We start from the raw sequence: 16,002 nt of genomic DNA on the forward strand, positions 1-16,002 counted from the left end.
ACCGAAGATGCGTGCATTATAGAAAATTGTTGTCAAGCACCTTAGTGGCCATTTTGAACCTCAAAGCTCAGAGGAAGCTAAAGGTTTGCCACTTGAAAAAGGGAACTGAGATCTGCAATTACAGCTACTCCAATAAGATAGTGGCTGTGGAGCTCCAAAGGCAAAGGCTAATAGCGTGCCTGGGAGATCCTTTGCACTTCCACAACATTTGGGACTTGAAGGTACTGCCTGGGATCAGGAGATCCTCCAAGCCCTGCAGGCTTGTGAGCACTACCAATAGTTACTTGGCCTAGGCAGGGAGTGCTGTGTCTTTTCTATTTTAAATTTATACAATTTATTCAGCAAAGTAATGAGATATTGTGGTTGCAAGTTTCAGTATTTGCCTAGCTTCCCTTTTCATTTTGCAGAATTAGAACAACCTCAAATACTTCAAACTGCGTTCCAAACCAAGGCATATAGCAGCTAAAATTCTGAGGGCATTTAAGTGGAGTTATTCTATGAAAGATCATTTTAGATTTTTTGGAGTGGTGAAAGTTTAGGATGGAAATGAAAAGGTAAAAATATTGTATCTGCTCTGTCTTTTCAGGATTTCAGGTTTTTTAACAGAGGAAGGGTGAGAGATGCCTGTTTCCAGGTCATTGTGCCATGGTCACACCTGTTGAATAGCTTCCAAAGGGGGTTGGTCAACTGACCATCTGCAGTGAAATGCCCTGATATTCCTGGATTGGCTTTACAGCAAGTCTCTAAATGCTGGGAGCACATAGTCAGTTCTCACTGTGCAGACTTTTCTAGAGGAGCTAGCGTGTAGATTGTATTGTTACTAGGCAGAGGGAAAAGGTGAGGAGGATAAACTTTTCTTTAAAATCTCTTATATGTCCATCCTGGACCCTCAGTCATATGGGATCCCAGTCATGCCATATTGGGTGTGCTCCCAAGTGGAGCAGGCTGCTGTTTACCAAAGAGAGAGAAGGGCCGTGGCAAGAGGCAGTCTTGACCTGCCCCGCAGGCTTATGACACGGGACCAGAGGGGTCTCTCTCTGTCTCCTTCCAGAAACCAGCTTTGGACTCCATCTCTGAGGAGGCGTATTTGGATAAAGTGAGTGTTAATGGAGGAAAAAAAATGTCAAAGGGTACATGATAGATTTAGAACCCTGAGCTGGGGTTTCCTGGTAATCAAAGAGAGAGTTGCATTTCAAGTTCTGTGTGAAGACATTATTAGTTTTGGTGCCTGCCTGTTGACTTTTACACTTGTGGTGATTTGGGAACTCTAATTTACTTTGCCAGGTTTCTTTCATCTTTCTCTGGGATTGGTAGCTCTAGAAGATGTTGGCAATTTGCTTCTTTCTTTCAGCCTCAGTTTTCTGTTTAAAATGAGGCAGTTTGGAAGCGTGGCCTCTGAAGTCCTGGAGCCATCAACCCCTGCTCCCCCTTGGGTGACCCTGGCAAGACTTGGCACTTTCACTTCCAGACACAGAAAGCTCTGTGCTTATCTGGGTAGAATCTGATGTGAGCACCCCATAGAGGGAGGACTAAGGATTCTTGGTTGAGAAAAATGAAAAGAGTTTATGTGGGTTTGCTGAGTAATCATCATGGGAAAATTACTCATGTCTATTTTTCCTTTGCTTATTTCATTGCTATGAGCATCTCTTTCTCTTCCCTTACGCTTTAACCCCCCGAGTCCCATCAAGTCCCAGTGTCACTGGCAGGCCTCAGGCATGTGCAGGTCCGGCAGGGAGGCAGGGAGAGCTAGAAGTACTGAGTTGGCCATTAGTAGAACTCTTATTGCCATGCCAGGAACCTAGATGGAGACTGCAGAGTGGATGGAACGGTAGGAGGCAGCTGGCAGTGAGAGCTGCTCCATGCCTGGCTACAGGAAGGGAAGAAGGAGGAGTCACTTGCCACAGGCTGGAGGCTGGAAGCTGGAGGCTGGAGCCTGCAGCACCACTGCTCACCTCGCTGTGGTTGGTGGCAAAGACCGAGACTGCAGCCAGCCAGAGCGTAGAAGGGCAACAGGGTATGTGCGCTATCCGGGGCTGCTGGTTGGGGGTGTTATTCTGGGCATCACTACTTTAGGTGTGCTATCTGGGGCTGTGCTGCCTGCATGCTATGGGGAGTGGGGGTGGTTGGGGGCACTATTACCCTCTATACAGCTGGGGGCTGTGGGGCTGGCCGCTTGAGGGCACTATCTGGGGTTGCACGGCCCTTGGCAGGGAGCAGATTGAGGAAGCTCTCCTGGGCTGCACTGCCTTCATTGGAGGTCGGGTTGGGGGTGCTATCCTAGGCTGTATTGCTGGCAGCAGTGGGGCAGGTTGGAAGTGCTACTGAGCAGGTTGGGGGCACTATTGGGGTTACACTGCCGGTGGTGTGGGGGTTGGGGGGACTGGTGGGGCACTGACTGGTCTGGCTGCATTGCCCACGGTGGGGAGCAAGGTGGGGGTGCTATCTGGGGCTGCACTGCCCACGACGGGGGGCTTGTTGGGTGCACTATCCATGGCTGCCCTGCCCATGGTGGGGGGTGGCTTGGCAGCACTACTAGGACTGCAATGCCCGTGGCAGGGGATAGGTTAGGGGCAGTATCTCATGGTGCTACACTGCCAGTGGGGGATGGGGGGGTGCAGAGATGTGTAGGGGGGTTTTCGGGTGCTATTGGGGGCCAAACTGCCCATGATAGAGGGTGGATTGGGTGCCCTATAGGGGGCTACACAGCCCATGGCAAGGGGCAGTTTAGGGGCAATACCCACAGCCGGTGGCAGGCAGGGTGGTGGGGTGGGTTGTGGGCACCATCAGTGACTGCATGGAAGTCAGTGTGGGCAAGTGAGGAGTGGTATCAGCTGCTGCACTGCCTGTGGCGGGGATCGGGTTTGGTGCAGTATCAAGGACTACACTGCTGGCAGCAGCATATGGGTTAGAGGCACTTTTGGGAGCTACACTGCCCATGGTGGGGTGTGGGTTGGGTGCGCTATCCAGGGTGTCGTTCCACAAGGCTGGGGGATGGTTGGGGGTGCTATCCACTATCTGGGGCTGCACTGCCCATCATGGGGAGTGGGTTGGGGGCCTTAAGGATCTGTGACTGCACTATTCATGGTGGGGAGCAGGTTACAACACTTTCTGGGGCATCACTGCCCATAGTAGGGGGTTGGTTGGGGGTCCTATCCATGGCTGCATGGCCCACAGCAACGAGCGGGTTGGGGGCACTATCGGGCTGCATTGCCCACGGCAGGGGGCAGGTTGGTGGTGCTATCTGGTGCTGCAGTGTCCGAGGTTGGGGGCTCTATCAGGTGCTACACTGCGGCAGCGAGTAGGGAGCGGGGCTGTTAGGGGCAATATCCCGGGGCTATACTGTTGGCAGCAGGCAGCAGGTTAGAGGCGCTATCAGGGGCTGCCCTGCCGGTGGCAGCAAAGGTTGCAGCAACAGCAGTAGCCTCCAAGGAAGGAGTCTTCCTCCTCTCCCCGGACTCCAGACTCTGGAAGGTGACCTCCTCCTGCTCCTGCTCGAGCAGGGCAAATGCACACTGTTTCTGCAGGAATCCTGAGCATGGCAGGGCCCCCACACCAGTGGTGGTTCCTGGGCCTGCACCCTCTTACTCTGTGTTACGGAGACTGCCTGGGACCCCTGGGCCTGCAGGACAGGGAGTAGCAGACACCACAGGGGGACAGGGCTCTGTGGGTGGAGGCACCAGGATCGGGAACCAGCACTTGGGTGGGAGGGCTGGCTGGGTCTGAGTTGCTGCTGGTTCTCCTCCCCAAGGACCATAGCTCTGGGGAGCCCAGCAGTTCCAGTGGAGTGGGGAGCTGGGCAATGTGTTGTTTCCAGTCCCCAGTTCCTGGCCAGCTTGGGCCAAAAGGAGAGGCTGGACTTTGGAGGGTGGGTATGAGTGCCTTCAATGAAACCGGCCCCTGCCACCCAGTGGCCAGCATGATAAGGTGAGGCTCTAACGCTACCACTCCCTGCATCCTCCTCTAGGCTTTTCTGACTTTGCCTGCCTAGCTGCTCTGTGCCAGGAAAAGGAGGGTCACCTGTCGCACACTGGAGGCTGGAGCCTGCAGATGGCCTATGGCTGCCGCTTGCCTTGCTGCATTTGGTGGCTGCTATGGAGACTGCAGCATGTGGTAGGAGGACAACTGGCTGTGGCCATGGCAGGGGCAGTGCTGCGGCAGTGGTCAAGATGGTAGGAGCCTTGTAGGGTGAGCCAGTACATTGAGGGTGACAGCAGCGGTCGTTGTATTGGCATTGGCACTAGCGGCGGCAGCAACAGCAAGTCCGGGGGCTGGGAAGGGGAGGAGTAGGAGCACTGCGGTGCCTGCCCAGCCAGGCCTTGGGTGGGTAGAAAGCTTCAGGTGCCATACTGCCTCAGTGGAAGTGGTGGAGGAACAGCCAGGGCAAGGAGAAGTCCTCCCCCTTCTCCTGCAGTCTCTGGAGGGTGCCCAATTCCTGCTGGCGCATGAGCCAGGTGTGAGTGACAGCATTATCTCACTCTTTTGTTTTCCCCCTGAGATGGAGTCTTGCTTTGTCACCCAGGCTGGAGTGCAGTGGTGCGATGTCAGCTCACCGCAACCTCCACCTCCTGGGTTCAAGCAATTCTCCTGCCTCAGCCTCCCAAGTAGCTGGGATTACAGGCATGAGCCACCATGTCCGGCTAATTTTCTATTTTTAGTAGAGATGGGGTTTCTCCATGTTGGTCAGTCTGGTTTTGAATTCCCGACCTCAGGTGATCTGCCCACCTCAGCCTCCCAAAGTGCTGGGATTACAGGCAGGAGGTACTGTGCCCAGCCAAATTCTTTCTTGCATGAGGTCCAAGAACTCGATCTTGAGGTCTGGATCAGGACCCCTTTCTGATAATACCTGTATCGTGTTTTGGAATTACATAACTTGCTTGGTTTCACAGGATCACAGCTGGAGAAGAATTTTGCCTGGGAATGACTCATACCTTGAGTCTCAATCATATGTGATTTAGATTATATTTATTTTTTATTTTTATTTTTTTGAGACAGGGTCTCACTCTGTTGCTCAGGCTGGAGTGCAGTGGCACAATCTCTGCTTACTGTAGCCTTGACCTCCTGGCTCAAGTGATCTGCTCACTTCAGCTGGGACTGCAGGCCTGCACCACCACTCCTGGCTAATTTTTAAAATTTTTTGTAGAGATGGAGATTTGCCATGTTGCCCAGGCTCATCTTGAACTCCTGAGATCAAGTGATTCTCCCAGGATCACTTGTGGGGGGCTCCCTAAGTGCTGAAATTACAAGTGTAAGCCACCGCACCCAGCCTGAATGATATTTAGATGAGACTTTGGACTTTAGGTTTTAGAGTTGATGCTGAAAGGAGTTAAGATTTTTCAGGTTGTAGGGATGGACTGAACGTATTTTGTACGTGAGAAGCACATGAATTTTGAGGGGTCAGGGATGGAATGTTGTTAAAAACTGAATGTGTCCTTCAACATTCATTTGTTGAAAGCCTGATCCCCATGTGATGGTATTTGGAGGTGGGGCTTGTGGTGGGCAATTAGAGTTAGATTAGGTCATGAGGGAGGGGCCTTCATGATGGGATTAATGTCCTTATAAAAAGAGAGACACACAAAGTTTCCTCCCCTGCATCTGTATCTCTCTCTATGCATGCACCAAGGGAAGGCCAGATGAGGACAGGGCCAGGAAGAGTGCCCTCACCAAGAATCTGACCATGCGGGCCCCTGCAACTTTCCAGAACAGTGATAAATCAGTGTTTGTGGTTTACATCACCATCTACGGTAATTTGTTAGAGCAGGCCAAAGTGACTAAGACGCTTCCCCTAGGTCCCAATAGTTACTTGTTTAGGATGAAAGTTCTCTAAAAATCCTTTCAAATGCAAAAGTTTTTCCAAACCAAAGGATATCCCCAGAAATATACCTTTTGTATACGTGACTTAAAACCAATAAGCCTTTTTATGGCTGAACCATGGATAGCCCAGGTGTCCCCATGAAGGGTGCAGAAGCTGCAGCTTCCTTGATCCAGAGTCAACTCCCAAAGATGGCCAGAGAGAAAGAAAGCACAAGCCCTCGTTGTCACAGGCATTAAGAACAGTGTTTCTGCAAACTTGTCTCTGGTCTCCCACAAACCTGAGCTGCCTCCAGTCACACAAACCTGCTAATCCGTGACACCAGACTGGTGATACTGAGATGAGACTTTCTTGGTCAATAAGGCAACGAGGGGACAGATGACAGAGGTCCCTTATGGGCTGAGAGACCTTATTGAGACAAAGTCCCCTGAGAGCTGGAACAGTCGGACAGAAAATGTTCCTCGTGCAGCCCTTTCCTGACAGCCAGTCACATCCACATGCAGGCCAGGGACCCGTGCTCCAGCCAGCAGAAAGCCAGGGAGAGAACTCTCTCACCAGATCCATGCCATGCTGTCAGGACACACAATAAAACAGAAGGAGAATTTCGCTGGACTTTTCAGAAATTGGTGACCCACAGCAAAATGGGTCCAAACAGATGCTGGTCCAGTGAGAACCGTAAGATCACCAGTGTGTGAGGCCGGATGGAGCAGAGGCTGCTGGGAGAACCGTAAGCTCACCCGTGTGTGAGGCCGGGTGGAGCAGAGGCTGCTGGGAGAACCGTAAGCTCACCAGTGTGTGAGGCTGGGTGGAGCAGAGGCTGCTGGGAGAACCGTAAGCTCACCCGCTGCTGGGACCTGTGCCTGTGCTCTCCCCTGTGACCAATGACAGAAAAGACAGAGGAAAACAATGGCTGTCCCTGGGAGGAAAGGACCCAACACATGAGTGCTGAAAACCAAGTTCACAAGGGTCACCCAAAGAACGAGCTCTTCCAAAGATGTTCTTCTACTAACTCGAATTTGGAAAGGGAAATACAAGGAGAGACTTTTTACCACTCTCGCTCAACCAGATTCTGAGCAGAATTGTGGGGGGCTGGTGTGGTAAGAATTCCTCCTTTCGTCAGCGTGGTCAGTGTCGAGAGATCTTGGCTGCACCCTCAGGAGTGAGCCCCAGTCATTCCTTTGCGGCTGCCAAAACTCTCTAAGTGGAAGAACTTTTCCTCTATCCTCTTATGTTCACTGCCTGGGGCCCTGTGAATTAAACTTTTTTAAAAAACAAATTAACAGGGAAAAAGGCAAATATTTTTAAAAAATCACTGGGCACGGTGGCTCATGCCTGTCCTAGCACTTTGGGAGGCTGAGGCAGGTGGATCACCTGAGGTCAGGAGTTCAAGACCAGCCTGGCCAACATGGTGAAACCATATCTCTACTAAAAATATAAAAAAATTAGCCAGGCATGGTGGCAGTCGCCTGTAATCCCAGCTACGTGGGAGGTTGAGGTAGGAGAATCGCTAGAATCCTGGGGAGGGAGGTTGCAGTGTGCCGAGATCTGCTATTGCACTCCAGCCTGGGCAACAGAGTGAGACTCTGTCTCAAAAAAAAAAAAAAAAAAAAAAAAAAAAATTACGTGGCTGAGTGCAGTGGCTCACATCTGGAATCCCAGCACTTTGGGAGGCTGAGGCAGGGGATTGCTTGAGACAAGGAGTTTGAGACCAGCCTGGGCAACATAGCAATACCCCATTTCTACAAAAATAAACAAATTAATAACAAAAATGTTTAAATAAATGTTTTATGTGCATGAGAATTTACAGAAAAGAAGTGAAACTCAAAAAAGTGGTTAGACTCGGGCTTACCTGCCATTTTAACAGAGAATAGGAGGTTTGGGCTTCAGGGATGGGAAATCATGAAGAAGTGGCTAGGAACATATGGGGGACGCTAACAGAAGGTGACGGTGAGTTTAGCAAGGTTTGTTCATGCTCACTCCCTCTCCAGTGAGAAGAGTCACTCTCCCCTCCTGGCATGGAGAGAGGGGGCACCTTCACAGGGGAATTTATGCCCTGCTTTCACACGGAAAAGGGGAGGGCAGACAGCTCATCCTGCATGTGCCCATTCTCAGTTTCCTCAGCTCAAAATAATCCTTATGCCAAAGTGGCATATTTGGGGGTGTATATTCAGTATATAAAGCACTTAGCACAATTCCTGGCCATATTGAGTGCCTATATTAAACGTTTCTTATTACTTTTTTGTTTACCATAGTTAGGTTCTGAGCTGGGTGCTGGAGTTACAGTATTATAATGACATCATTCCTGTCCTCAAGAAGTTGACAATTTGAAGCAAAGGGAGACAAACATGAACACAAACAGGTACACAAGGTCATCAGTGTTCCATGCCGTAGAACACACAGCCGAGTGCTGGGTGCGCAGAAGGAGCAGTGCATTATGTTGGGGTGGGGACTCCCAACATAGCTGCAGTGAGTTTTGATCACCACTATATTGTTGCCTGAGTGACACAGCGAGACTCATCTCAAAAGAAAAAAAAAAAAAACAAAGATCGCCTCAACCTCCCAAGTCTCAATCTTCCCATCTGAGCCTCCTGAGTAGCTGGAACTGCAGGCACATGCCACCACACCTGGCTAGATTTTCTATTTTTTGTAGAGATGGGGTCTCGCTATGTTGCCCAGGCTGGTCTCAAACTACTGGGCTCAAGCAATCCTCCTGCCTCAGCCTCCCAAAGTGCTGGGATTATAGGTATGAGCCATCATGCCTGTCTTGATTATCTTTGATAAAAATGGAGGTGATTCTAGAGAGAAATTTTGCTTCAGTGGAAAACTACAACCCATCCTGGTGGATTATCAAATACTTGTCATGTTTACTGTCTTTGAGTTATTTTCACCTCTTTGTAAACTGGATCTGGCCGTCTTGTGCATGTTGTCAGTAATGAGTGTTTCCAGTATTCTCCCCTGTCCTAATTTGGCATCACTGAGAACTAAAACTGCCCTTTTCCAGAAACCCTGAAACCTGAAGCTGAATCACTCAGTGTAACTTTAACAGAATCATCACCACAGCAGTTTGGGTGACTCAGAAAGTTCACCAGAGCACAATCCTCCAAGCGCCAGGAAGTAACAGGACTGCGATGCTGTAGCTGCCATCCTCATTCCGCTATGTAAGGATCCTTGGAGACCAATACCTAGAAATCTGAACTAAAGGCCCTGTGAACTTAGAAACAGGATCTATAGTCAGCACCAATGGTTAATCTTTGTATTTCTTTTGTATCCATAGAAATGCCCTCATTCAATACCTGATTGCTTGCACACATAAAGACCCACCTTTGGGGATGCCCCACCCCCACCTGCACCACCACCTCCTGAAATGAGACACAGCTGTTTAACTGGACTGAGATATTCCCAGGGCAGAGAGACTGGTTTAATGGGAACAATCAAATAACTTCGCTTCTGGAATGTGACACATCATAGAGAAGTTTCAGACGGGGAAATGAAGGAGCCTAAATGATGCCACTCCACAATATGCCATTGTGGCATAAGGATTATTTTGAGCTGAAGGTAATGGAGGATCCACAGGTGCTGAAAGAGTTCTCTGTCTTCTCCTCTTCTGCCTGAAATCAGATCATAAATGCCTTCTTGTGAAGGTGGCATAAAGTACCCTGTGAAGGTGTCCCCCTCGCCCCCACCAAGAATAGAGTGGCTCTTATCACCGGAGTTAGCACCAAGATGAGTCCACATAAACCAGCCTTTCTGAAATAGCCGTGTCTTCCATCACCTTCCCCAAATACTCCCCAGTCACTTCCCAGTGCCTTGTCCTCCCTCAAGGTCAAATCCTCTTTTCTTTGTTAAAGTTATCAGTCCCTGAGTCTCACTGCTTCTTTGAGTTCCACTTCTTTTCTGTGAATTCCTATGCACATAAACATTAATAAAAATTGTATATTTTTTCTCTTATTAATCTTTATTTTCAGTGTAATTTGCAGGTCCCCATTAACTGAACCTAAGAGGGTGGAGGAAACATTTTTCCTCACCAGCAATATATCTCTCACTTAATCCTTAACCTATGAATAGGTACCATGATTATCTTTATTTCACTGATGATGCCACTGAGGCACAGATAATGTAAAAATCCTGTCCAAGGTCTCTCATAGCTAGTAACTGATGTAGGTGGGACATATTAAATAAATGATGATTGGCATGTTCAGTCGAGTTAAATTAAGATTTTTCTGAGTGTTCTAGGAAGATTTTGAAAATAAAGCCATGGCCCCGTTCTTCAAATATTTATTTAATTGGCAATACTTGTTACCAACACAAAATTGCACACGTCAGTGTCCGGAAGCATAACTCAGATTCCATCTTATACTTAGCCAAACCTGATTAAATGGTTTCCCAAAGTTACTGTTGTAGCCATACAAAGACAAAAACAACCTCTTGTCAAATCAGAAGAGCCACAGAAAACAAGAGAGTACCTCAAAGTCAACCAGTGACTGCTGAAAAACATCTATCCGGAAAAAAAAGAAAAGAAAAAAAAAACAGGCATGGCTTTGGGAAGAAGACATGAATTTGAGATCTCGCATGAGGAAGTATGGAGAGGGAAACTGGTCTAAAATACTGTTACATTATAAATTCACCACTGGCCAAGTGTCATGTGAAAAGACAGATGAAGGACTATGAAGAAATTAAAACTGATTTGCTCAGACAGTGAAGACTGAATGTGTTTGTAAAAGCTTCATACATGGACAGTTAAATATGTTGATCACTGCATTTTGTTTGTAACTTGCTGGTCATTGATGTTTCTTAAAACTGTTGTTTAAGGCATTACAGGTATTTTTCTGCAACAGTCAATATGAGGATTTGTACTACAAGAGATAAAATATATGCTATCATTTTTTGTTTGTTTGTTTTTTGAGATGGAGTTTTGCTCTTGTTACCCAGGCTGGAGTCCAATGGCGCAATCTCAGCTCCTGCAGCCTTGGCCTCCTGGGTTCAAGAGGCTCTCCTGACTCACGCTCCTGAGTAGCTGGGACTACAGGCGTCTGCCACCACACCTGGCTAATTTTTGTATTTGCAGTAGAGATGGGGTTTCACTATGTTGGCCAGCCTGGTCTTGAACTCCTGACCTCAGGTGATTCGCCTGCCTCGGCCTCCCAAAGTGTTGGGATTACAAGTGTGAGCCACCGTGCCGGCCTATCAATGTATTCTTTAAGCATCTTTTTATTTTGATAAAATGTAAATTTGTTTAACCCTGCTGCATGCAATAACTCAGCCCCCAAATCCTGTTTCAATTTAAAAAACAAAAACAAAAAACACCCTCTTGTCAAAAACTTGATTAAACTCTGGGTGAACTAGTTTTCTCACTTTTTTTCTTATCAGGCTTAAATTTTTATTGCATATCCTTACTTTAGCCATGGACTGAGTTGGTATTTTTTGGTTATGCACTCACAGCACGGCCCAATGCATGGAATAACGGCATGTGTTCCGTCACAGTCCCCGCTGTCCTGTGCCCCTGCATCGCGGATACAGCCGAGCCCCACGGTTAAGCTCCTCCCGACCCAGGGACAAATGGCCTCGCCCAAGGGCGCAGGATGAGTCTCAGCCCAAGCCATTCTGCAGGGCCCTGACCAGAGGGCGTCTCGGCCTCGCGTGCTGCGCAGTTCTTCCGCTCGGACAGCAGGGGGCGCGCTGCCCTTGGCAAAGAAAGCCTCCGCGCCCAGCGACCAGCGCCCAGCGACCAGCACCCAGCGCCCGCCTATACCGCCGCGCGGGCCGGTACCGGGTCAGGGCGGCGCGGAGCGTGGGTTGCAGAGACAACCCCAAGTGGTGGCTGGTCCCGGCGAGTCTGTTCCCGTTGTGCTGTCGCCTCGCAGCCCAGGGCTCCCTGAGAGTGAGGAGAAAGCTCAGGCTCCCAGGGCGGGCCCGCTTGGTCCCGGGAACTCGGGAGTCACCGCCGTCAGTGTGACAGGGTCCGAGAGCGCGGGTCGTTGGAGCGCAGTGTGGCCGCCGCGTGGGGACGTCTTGGGGGAGGTGATGGCGACGCTGGGGGGCGACCCGGGGCACCGCGTGGTCCCAGACAGCTGCGCCCATCAGGGCAGACGGGCGCCCCAGCCCCTCAGTCCAGCCCGGGCCCATCCTGCTCCGGGCTGCGGGGACTGGGGGCGGGCCGCCCGGGGGCGGCCTGGGGCCTTGGAGATGTGACCCAGGTGACACGGACTCTGGGACCACCAGCCTCTCACACCGGGGTGCCCGAGTGCCCTCATGATTTGAAGAAGAGGGAGAGAGAGTCGGAGCCCAAAGCATCTAAAGGCCGCGCTGGCAGCACGCACCCACCGGGAGGAGATGACGAAGCCGCACTCGCGTCTGAAAGCGCCTTCCTTCTACGCGTGCAGGGACGCGCCTGGCAGCGGCCCACCCTGAGGCTGCAGGACAGGAACCGGTCCCCCGGATTCCTCTTCCTCAGGAGCCCTTACAGAGTCCACACAGCCGGCTGCGAGGGAGGAAAGAGCCCACTCACATCTCCACGTGTGGAGGCCGCCTGGCCTGGAAGCTCATTCCCTGCAGAAACCAGTCTCTCCAGGAGCCCCAGGGTGCCCCTAGCAGGAATCACCACACCCATAGCATAGCTCTCTTCCATTACTTAGTGATGGCGCCTCCCAAATCAGCTTCCCCCTGCCAGACAGGAGCTGTTTTAGCCATAGGCACTATTGCCTAGTAGGCAGCTGGGACATTCCACCTTCACCTTCTGCCAGGAAAACAGGTGGAAGGCCAACTGCATTTAGTTCAAATAATGCAAAAAGGGAAACATTGTTAAACTTTTGCATACGAATATTGATTTTATTAAAATCTGGAGATATCTTTTTTGAGACGGAGTTTCACTCTTGTTGCCCAGGCTGGAGTGCGGTGGCGTGACCTCGACTCACTGCAACCTCCGCCTCCCAGGTTCAAGCGATTCTCCTGCCTCAGCCTCCCAAGCAGTTGGTATTACACGCGTGGGCCACCATGCCCGGCTAATATTTTTGCATTTTTAGTAGAGACAGGGCTTCACCATGTTGGTCAGGCTGGTCTCAAACTCCTGACCTCAGGTGATCCAGCTGCCTTGGCCTCCCAAAGTGCTGGGATTACAAGCGTGAGCCACCTCACCCGGCCTAAAATCTGGAGATATCAAACCTAAATATATATTCCCTTCTTTTACAAAGTGAAAAAAAAAAACAAAACAAAACTAACTCTATAGAATGTGAAAACAGAGACATATCTTAATAGTAATACAGGTTAAGTGCTTTAATTCAATTCCTGTTGTTGAAACCCAAAAGCAAAAAAACCCAAAACCTTTGAGAAAGCTGCTGGTACCAAAATGGAGTCACTTACATTAAACTCCAGCAAAATGGAGTGGTGGGAGGCCATCAAGAAGCCCTCACGCCCACATGCCTGAAACAGGACTTATCCCAAGACTTTCCTGCACCCAGACCAGCATCACAACTTAGTGCAAGGACTTCTCGAGGCCGCAGTATTCCAGATCTGCCACCAGCATGCAACACTGACCTGGCAACAGCCGCCTCCCCCAATCAACAGAGCCAACTCCTGCAGTGAGCTTCTGTCACCTATGAGCCTTGTTTCAAAGCCGCTCATGTGTACATCTGTTTGTCTTTAAAAGATTCCTCTTTGGCTAGGTGCAGTGGCTCATGCCTGTAATCCCAGCACTTTGGGAGGCCAAGGCAGGCAGATCGCTTGAGGTCAGGAGTTCGAAACCAGCCTGACCAATGTGGCGAAACCCCATCTCTACTAAAAATACAAAAATTAGCCGGGTATGGTGGCGAGTGCCTGCGATCCCAGCTACTCGGGAGGCCGAGGCAGGAGACCCACTTTAACCCAGAAGGCAGAGGTTGTATTGAGCCATGAGCAGAGCGAGACTCCATCTCAAAAAAATAAAAATAAAAATTTATCTTTGCCACGACATCCCTGGATATGCCCTGATCCATCATTATAGCACATACATCCTGAACTATAATCCCTTGCCTAGTCCCAAGCGAGCCCATTTGTTCTGGGTCCTATCTGAGCTTCTTTTTAGCCTGACACCTGCACAACTGCTGCGTGTGGTGACTCACAGTTACTAATATCTCAGTGAAACTCTTCTCCAAGCCAAGGGGCCCAAAAGACTTGGCCCTCCGTGCACAGGCAGGCCTGATGCATGGGAGTGGCTGGGAGCCACCACCCTGTCAAAGGCGGAGACCTTGGAACCACCTGATGGCATTCCAGACTTACAGGTAGGGAATTAATGACTTCACAGCATGGAAACTTCCAGTTGGCAACAGTTTCAGGCCATTCTGACCCTTTCTGAGATGGTTTTTGGGGAACGTGGTCCAGATGGTGGATGTGACACTCTCAGCCGGCACAGGTATGAGGATTGAGGCCATCCTCGGGCAGGGGCAGATGGAGGATTGCCAGCTGTCTGGATCTGGGCAAGGGCTATGAGGTGGCACACCATCCAACCTGAGCAACTCATGGCCCTACACGCCAGCTCCTTCCCCCAAGGTTGGCAGGGGATTCCCTGTCCAATGCCGTGACTTTTCTAGTGTTGGACGCACCAGACATGCCTGCAATCTACCACAAAACTAGTGACTGGTGAGACCTGGAGGTCAGAAGGTTGGAACAGGTGATTGCTAAGGGACATCCCCTTCTGAGATTCCATTATTCAGTCCGAGAAGCCCACAGGAGACACTGTCAAAACCCTCCAAATTACTTTCTGCATAGACATATCAGATCATTCTACTGGAGGGCAACCCTATAGCATGACTGACAACCATGACATTCTCACCAAATAGAGCTACAGCTGCCACCTGAGGGCTTCCTCTCCCCTCACTTGATGATGGTTAGAACCAGCTCTCCAGTAGAAGGACTGACACACGCAGTATCACAAGTATCCTCCCCGTGTTTCCAGCACAAAGTTTGGACTGCTCCACATGGTGCCCAAGGCCCTGAGTTGGCCTATGTGTTTAAGCATCACCTCCCCAACCCTCCAAGCAACAAGATGCCTCCTGCAGCCAAGCAGACCCACGTGTTTATCCCACTGCAGCCCTAGCCATTTCTCTCTGCCTCTACCTGAACATCCTGCTCCAGATCCTTTTCCCCACCCCCCTCACATCTCCAGCTGGCCTGCTCGGTGCTGTCATGCGGGCACTGTGAGCCTGCAGAGTCCAGGGGGTTCCTGGAGGTCAGGGCTCCTGTTTACCTATGCATCTGGTAAGACGGGACATGTGATTAGTGACAAACTGAAACCTCTGCTCCTTGTGAGATGCCACACTCTGGGAAGTTGTGTGGCTACTTCTTGCATAGGAACTTGGGCACTGGAGTCACCCCTTAGGATCTTCCCATTCCCAGAGGCCAGCGGAGTCGTTCCCCTCTTCTTCCAACTTCAGGTTCAGATTTTGGCCTCTCCATTCCAGCTTAGTGATGGTGGCCCTGCCCCACGGGCTCTGCACTCCTGGCTTTGAAGCTGCAGTTCCAGATCCTTTGCAATAGCCCCTTGCTTTTGTCCCCTACGTCTTCATCTTCCATCTGCGTCACCCATACCACACTCACTGCTTTTGTGTTTTGTTGTTTTTTTCTGAGACAGGGTCTCACTCTATCACCCAGGCTGGAGGGCAGTGATGCAATCTTGGTTCAGTGCAACCCCCACCTCCTGGGTTCAAACGAGTCTCCCACCTCAGCCATGTTTAAGTAGCTGGGGTTACAGGTGCACGACACCATGCCTGGCTAGTTTTTGTATTTTTAGTAGAGACAGGGTTTCACCATGTTGGCCAGGCTGGTCTTGAACTCCTGACCTGAGGTGATCTGCTCGCCTCAGCCTCCCAATATGCTGAGATTACAGGTGCTTTTGTTTTAGACCTGCTGTGGGCTGTGGCTGACTGCAGTGACTAAATGGTAGAGAGGCCTGCCCAGGCGACCCCCAGGATGCGACATGGCTTGTGGTGTTTGGGGCATCCAGTCCTGGCACTCGCTGATGCCATCTATATGGACTTCTCATCTTCATCTTCCTCTACAGGGGGCCTCTACAAGTGACTTAGCTTCACTCCACCCTGAAGCCTTCACTCACAGAAAGAGGAAGCAATTTGTGGGGCTGAAACTGGGAAAGGAAGAACAGGGCAGAGAAAGAGGCAAGAAGCAGTTGGGGTGAGAAGCCCTTGACTCTGGGTCCTCTGTCCTGG

General features: G+C 50.4%; 1 long non-coding RNA gene across 1 annotated transcript; it reads left to right on the forward strand.

Moving 5' to 3' along the window:
• The first annotated feature begins 1,612 nt into the window (after positions 1-1,612).
• Positions 1,613-11,152, forward strand: LOC134729211 (uncharacterized). Its single transcript, XR_010110096.1, has 2 exons — positions 1,613-2,014; positions 8,062-11,152. It is a non-coding gene; the product is annotated as an uncharacterized LOC134729211 (long non-coding RNA).
• The last annotated feature ends 4,850 nt before the right edge of the window (positions 11,153-16,002 follow it).

This window comes from Pan paniscus, chromosome 17 (genome assembly GCF_029289425.2).
Source record: "Pan paniscus chromosome 17, NHGRI_mPanPan1-v2.0_pri, whole genome shotgun sequence".
In the NCBI taxonomy this organism is placed as follows: Eukaryota; Metazoa; Chordata; class Mammalia; order Primates; family Hominidae; genus Pan; species Pan paniscus.